This window comes from Trichosurus vulpecula, chromosome 5, assembly GCF_011100635.1.
Source record: "Trichosurus vulpecula isolate mTriVul1 chromosome 5, mTriVul1.pri, whole genome shotgun sequence".
In the NCBI taxonomy this organism is placed as follows: domain Eukaryota; kingdom Metazoa; phylum Chordata; class Mammalia; order Diprotodontia; family Phalangeridae; genus Trichosurus; species Trichosurus vulpecula.
The window spans coordinates 198816463-198823971 of record NC_050577.1 but is presented as its reverse complement, the minus strand read 5'-3'; positions in this window follow the sequence as shown (position 1 = coordinate 198823971).

Sequence of the window (7509 nt, the reverse complement as noted above, 5' to 3'; positions counted from 1 at the left end):
AGGTTGTAAAGGGAATACTTCTTTTGACCGGGGGTATAAGGGGGTGTTAATATTTTATTTTTCCCAATTACATGTAAAAACAATTTTAACATTCTTTTTTTCGAATTGTGATTTCCAAATTCTTTCTCTCCTCTTCCCCCCTTGTTGAGAAGGCAAGCAATTTCATGCAAAACACATTTTCATGTAAGTGATGCTGTAAAAGAAAACACAAACAAAAAAAAGACCAAGAAAAATAAAGAAAGTAAAAAAAAATTTCAATCTGCATTCAGGTTCCTCCAGTTCTTTCTCTGGAGATAGACAGCACCTTATAAAGCAAATTCTTTAATTAGGTGAGATATTGAACTGGATGGCCTTTAAAGCCCCTTCCCAAGGGAGTGGCTTCAGAAAGACCTGTGAAGACTTACCATATTCCCCCATGTATAAGACACACCCTTTTTCAATAAATTTGAGGTCTAAAAACTGGGTGTGTCATATACAGTGATTGTAGATTTTTTTACTTACATTTCCCGCTTTTTCACACTTGTTGTCCTTGCGCTCATTGTTTCACATTTGTTACAGGTTTATTAGGTTATGTTTTGCAACATTCTGCCCAGAAATGGCTCAGAAAAGATTTTCGTACAGTGCCGAATGCAAGTTAAAAGTGTTCCAGTTTGCAAAAGTGAATGGAAATCATGCTGCTGAACGTAGGTTTGGTCCTCCTCCAACTGAGAAAACAATCTGAGACTGGCTATGGGAGGAAGAAAACGCTACTGAAAACGCCATGGCAGAAGAAGGCCATGAGAGGCAAGTCAGCAAAATGGCCTGATTTAGAGAGGGAATTGAAGATATGGATTGAAGAGCAAAGGGCACTTGGAATTCCTGTGTCCACAAAGGTGGTTCAGCATGAGGCAAGAAGAATTGTTGATGAAAAAGAAGTTACTGATTTCAAAGGAGGACACAATTGGTGCTTCAGGTTCATGAAAAGGAATGTACTAAGCATGCGTACATTCACCAGACTTGCCCAAAAGATGCCTGAAAGCTATGAGCAGATGAGTAAAACTTGAGTTCAATAACTTTATGTAATACATTTTTTTTTTCAAATTTCAGGCCCCAAAACTAAGGTGTGTGTTATACATGGGAAAGTATGGTATATAAACTGATGCAAAGTAAAGGGAATAGAACCAGGAGAAGAATGTATACAGTAACAGCAATATTGTAACAATGATGAACAGCAAAAGACTTAGCAGCTGTGACCAACACAATCATCCACAATAGTTCCAAAAGACTCCTGATAGAATATGCATGCTATCCACCTCCAGATAGAGAATTGCTAGACTATGGGTACAAACGAAAGCATATTTTTTATTTATTTATTTTTCATGCTTTTTTTCTCCCAACATGGCTATTGTAAAAATATTGTATGTTTTACAAGACTTCATAGGTATAACAGGGATCTTTTTCAATGGGTAGAGGAGGAGAGAAAAAGGGAGAAAATTTAGAACTGAAAAACAAAAATTAAAAAATAAATTTTTTAAAAGGAAAAAGATTCAAAAATGAAAAAAGCAATAGAGTCCCTTCCCAGTATGAGATTCTATGATTTTAAATATGCCTATCTGAGGTGTGCAGCAGCTCAGGACCCACCCCAAAACTCTGGTCTCCTAAGAGCATTTTGAGGCAAATTCCTGTGATATTGAATTACTGAGTCCTAATGGGTCAGGCAAACAAAATTATCTTCTCACCTAGCTGAAGATATTTCCTGTGCCAAGAGGGGTGAGTTACATAAATCAACAAATTCAATTATTCCTTAAGCATTTATTAAACATTTACTAAAATCTCACAGGATGAAGCTGCCTATCCTCTGACTCCTTGCAGAAAGCATCAGGAGAGAAGTAATCTCTCCGTTACTCTATGGTCTCTGAACAGAATTCCATGGCCTTCAATTCCCCGTATTCCCTAGAAACTATTTTTTGTGATGTGTCATTTATTTAAACTTCTATTCCATTAAATGGAAGGGGAAAGGAAAAAGAAATCATTTGCACCATGGATATCGTTCAAATTAATTTAAAATATTTTCTGACTTGGAAGCATTCTTTTTTTTTTAATTTGCTGAAATTCCCCCTAAATCACTATGAAAATGAGTATTATGTCCTTCCATATCCCACAGAAGGAGCTAGGCGGCACCATGGTGCACAGAGTGCTGGACCCGGAGTCAGGAAGACCTGAGTTCAGATCCAGCCTCAAATACTATCTGTGAGATACTGGGCAAATCATTTAAACACTACCTGCCTTGGTTTCCTCAACTGTAAAATGAGGCTAATAACAATACCTACCTCAAAGAGTTGTGAGGATCAAGTGAGATAATATTTGTCAGACTTAGCACAGTGTCTGGTATATTGCTGCTGTTGTTCAGTCACTCCATCATGTCTTTCTGTTTGTGATCCCTTGACCATAGGATGCCAGGCAAATTTCCAGTCCTCCATTATCTCCCAAAGTCTGTCTAAGCTCATGTTCGTTGCTTCCCCAACACTATCTATCCATCTCATTCTCTGTTGTCCCCTTATCTTTTTGCTGTTAATCTTTCCCAACACCAAGGTCTTTTCCAAGGAGTCCTGTCTTCTCGTTATATGACCGAAATATGTAAGCTTCATCTTCAATATTTGACTTCCCAGTGAATAGTCTGAATTGATTTCTTTGAGTATTGACTGGTTTCATCTCCTTACTGTCCGAGGGACTCTCAAAAGTCTTCTCCAGCACCATAATTTGAGAGCATAGATTCTGTGGTGCTTAACTTTCACTATAGTTCAACTCTCACAGCTGTGCATTGCCACTGGAAAAACCATAGCTTCAGGGGGGAACATTTTCCTTATCTTGTTAATCAGATAGTTATTACGTGGAAACCCAGAATTTTAATTTTTACTTCTCTTAAGCATTTTTTCATGTGGCTACTGAGAGCTTTAATTTCTTCCTTTTAAATCTATCTTTGACCATTTATTGTGGAAAAGATCTTGTGATTACAAATTTGAATCAATTCTTAATATATCTTGGGCTGCAAAGATGTTTCCCCCCCTTAGGACCTGTTTAGCTCCTAATTTTAACTGCAACATGTGTGTACACATAAAAAAATTTGCATTTTACAATTTTGTTTTTGGCCATCCTCCCTATTCCTTGTTTGGTCATGAACTCTTCTCCTTTCTATAGTTATGAAAGTTAATTTCCTTTTTGAAGAAAAAAAAATTTCCTTTAGGTTGCTTATAACGTTACTTTTTATATCTAAGTCTTATATCGATTCAGAGTTTATCTTGGCATATGGTATGAGATATTGAATTGTACCTAATTTCTACTAAAGTCTTTTCCGAATTTCCTAGAAGTTTTTCTCAAATAGTGAATCCTAGCATCTACCTAAAACCATCAACAAGCATTATTTGTAATGGGGATAAGCTAGATGCATTCCCAATAAGATCAGGGGTGAAACAAGGATGTCCATTATCACCCCTATTATTCAATTTGGTACTAGAAACGTTAGCTGTAGCAATAAGAGAAGAAAAAGAAACTGAAGGAATTAGAATAGGAAAAGAAGAAACTAAATTATCACTTTTTGCAGATGATATGATGATTTATTTAGAGAATCCTAGAGAATCAAGTAAAAAACTACTTGAAATAATAAACAACTTTAGCAAAGTTGCAGGATATAAAATAAACCCACATAAATCCTCAGCATTCCTATACATTACTGACAAAGCCCAACAGCAAGAGATAGAAAGAGAAATTCCATTCAAAGTTACTGTAGACACTATAAAATATTTGGGAGTCTATTTGCCAAGACAAACCCAGGGCCTATATGAACATAACTACGACACACTTTTCACGCGAATAAAATCAGATCTAAATAAATGGAAAAATATCAGTTGCTCATGGTTAGGCCGAGCTAATATAATAAAAATGACAATTTTACCTAAATTAATCTATCTATTCAGTGCCATACCAATCAAATTACCAAAAAATTATTTTACTGAGCTGGACAAAATAATAACAAAATTCATCTGGAAAAACAAGAGGTCTAGAATATCTAGAGTATTAATGAAAAGAAATGCTAGAGAAGGTGGCCTAGCAATACCAGATATTGAATTGTACTACAGAGCAGCAGTCATCAAAACTGGTTAAGAAACAGGGGTGTGGATCAGTGGAATAGGATAGGTACACAAGTAGGAGAAATCAACAAGTTTAGCAATCTACTCTTTGATAAACCCAAAGAGGCCAGCTTCTGGGCTAATAATTCATTATTTCACAAAAACTGTTGGGAAAATTGGAAAATGGTAGGGCAGAAACTGGGCATAGACCAATATCTTACACCATATACCAAAATAAGGTCAAAATGTCTTCATGATTTAGGAGTAAAGGCCAATACTATAAGTAATTTGGGAGAGCAAGGAATAGTCTATTTATCAGATTTATGGAAAAGAAAAGAATTCATGACCCAACAAAAGATAGAGAGCATTACAAAATGCAAAATGGATAATTTTGATTATGTCAAATTGAAATGTTTTGTACAAAAAAATACAATGCAACAAAAATTAGGAGGGAAGCAGAAAATTGGGAGAAAATCTTTGCAACTAGTATCTCTGATAAACGCCTCATTTCTAAAATATACAGGGAACTGAGCCAAATATATAGGAACACAAGCTATTCCCCAATTGAGAAATGGTCAAAGGATATGAACAGGCAGTTTTCAGAGGAAGAAATTAAAGCTATCTATAGGCATATGAAAAAATGCTCTGGATCACTACTGATTAGAGAAATGCAAATCAAAACAACTCTTAGATACCACATCTCTCCTGTCAGGTTGGCTAAAATAACAAAACAGAAAAATGATAAGTGCTGGAAAGGATGTGGGGAGATTGGAACATTGTTACATTGCTAGTGGAGTTGTGAGCTGATCCAGCCATTTTGGAGAGCAATTTGGAACTATGCCCAAAGGGCTATAAAAATGTTCATACCCTTTGACCCAGCATTACCACTTCTAGGGTTGTATCCCAAAGAAATCACACAAGCGGGAAAAGGACCCATATGTACAAGGACATTTATAGCAGCTCTTTTTGTGGTAGCCAAGAATTGGAAATCAAAGGGATGCCCATCAATTGGGGAATGACTGAACAAGCTGTGGTATATGAAGGTAATGGAATACTATTGTGCCATAAGAAATGGGGATGATACGGACTTCGTAACAACCTGGAAAAACCTACATGACATAATGCTGAGTGAGCAGAGCAGAGCCAGGAGAACATTGTACACAACCACAGATATATGGACTCTGTGAGGACCAACCCTGACATGCTTCGCTCTTCTCAGCAACATAAGTTGCAAGGACAACTCCAGGGGACTCACAATGGAGAATGAAATCTTCATCCAGAGAAAGAACTGTGAAGTTTGAATACAGATTGAGGCACACTACATGCTCGCCTTTTTTTGCTTCTCTTTTGTTTTTGGTTTTGGTTTTTTTTTGTTTGTTTGTTTGTTTGGTTTTTTTTTTTGGTTATGTCTCTTCTTTCTCATGATTCATTCCACTGGTCATAATTCTTCTCCATAACTTGACTAGTGTATAAATTAATTCAATGCGAAGTTATACATGGTAGTTATATGAGATTCCAGGCCATCTTGGGGAGGGAGGGGGGAGGGAGGGGAGAAAATCTGGAACTCAAAATTATGTAGAACCATGTGTGGTAAACTAAAAATAAATTAATAAATTAATAAAAAATGAAAATAAAAATAAAAATAAAAAAAATAGTGAATCCTTCCCCTTGTAACTGGAGTCTTTGGGCTTATCAAACATTATGCTATTGTGTCTATTTGCTTTGGTATGTTGTGTACCTAATCTGTTCCACTGATTGACCTCACTTCTTAACCAGTACAAAAACATTTTGATGAATACAACTTTGTAGTATAATTTAAGATCTGGTCCTTTGGGGCCTCCTTTTTTTTCTGTTCCTCTTGAGATTCTTAACCTTTGTTTTCCAGATGAAAAAAAAATCCTTTGGTAATTTATTTATCACCAAATAAGTAAATTAATTTAAACAATACTTGGATTTCTATTATATTGGGTTGTCCTACCTATGGGTCAATGATATTGTTTAAGTCTATTATCATTTCTGAAAAGAATATTTTAAAAATTGCATTCATATAGTTTCTAGGTTTGTCTTGGTAGATAGACTCCCAAATATTTTATGCATTTTGTAGCTATTTTGAATAAAATTTCTGTCTTTTCCTGATGGATTTTTTTGGCTATTACTCAGGAATGCTGATGATTTTTGTGGATTTATTTTCTGTCCTGAAATATTAATCTTGTTGTTGTTCAGTCATTTCAGATATGTCTGACTCATTGTCACCCCATTTAGGGTTTTCTTGGCAGAAATAACAGAAAGGTTTACCATTGCTAATTTTACAGATGAGGAAACTGAGGCAAAAAGGGTTAGGGGACTTGCCCAGGGTCACATAGCTAGTAAGTGTCTAAGGTCAAATTTGAACTCAGAAAAAATGAGTCTTCCTGACTCCAGGCCTGGAATTCTATCTACTGTGCCACCTAGTTGCCCTGAAATACTAATACATTTATTAATTTTTTCAATTTTAGTTGACATTTTTGGGGTCTCTGGATGCTATCACCTGTAAAAAGTGATAATATTCTTTTCTATTTGCCTATACTTATTTCTTTAATTTCTCTTTTTTGTATTACTGCCATAGCTAGCATTTCTAGTACTATGCTAAATAGTGGTGTCAGTAATGAGCATCTTTGCTTTACCCCTGATCATATTGGAAATGACTCTACAGATAATGTTTACTCTTGATTTTATAGATAGTATTTATTACACTGAGTAAAAGTACATATATCCCTTGTGCTTTCTATTCTTTTTTAAATTTAAACAAGTATTGGATTTTGTCAAGAACTATTTTCATTATCTATTGATAAAATTAAGTGATTTTGATTTTTCATATTATTAATATGACTTATGATGTTTGTAATATTCCTTGTATTGAACAAATCTTGAATTCTTCATGTAAAAACAACCTGGTCATGGTGTATAATGCTTTTAACTTGTTGTTGTAGCTTATTTGCTAATATTTTATTTAAAATTTTTGTGTCAGTATTTATTGATCTATAATTTTCTTTCCCAGCTTTCCTTTTCCTCACTTTAGATATCAGGATAATGCTCGTGTCACAAAAAGAGACTGAAAGGGTCCCTTCTGTGGCGCAAGGGAGTTCAGATAAAAAGTTTCATCCCACACAACTTTATTGCTACTCACAAGGGAAGGAGGAAAACAGCAATCTCAGGGTTTGAACTCTATACCTTCAGTGGACAACATGTAGGAGGAGTATCTGGACTCCAGATGAAGGCTCTCAAACCCTCAGGCTCAATCTTAAATGTTATTTGAAACAAAAAGTCAGCATAGTACCAATAGGAGACTGTCCAATTATCTAAAGAACCAATACAATGAAAGTATTTCTGAACCTTATAAGGAACTTGGTATACAGAGCAGAAG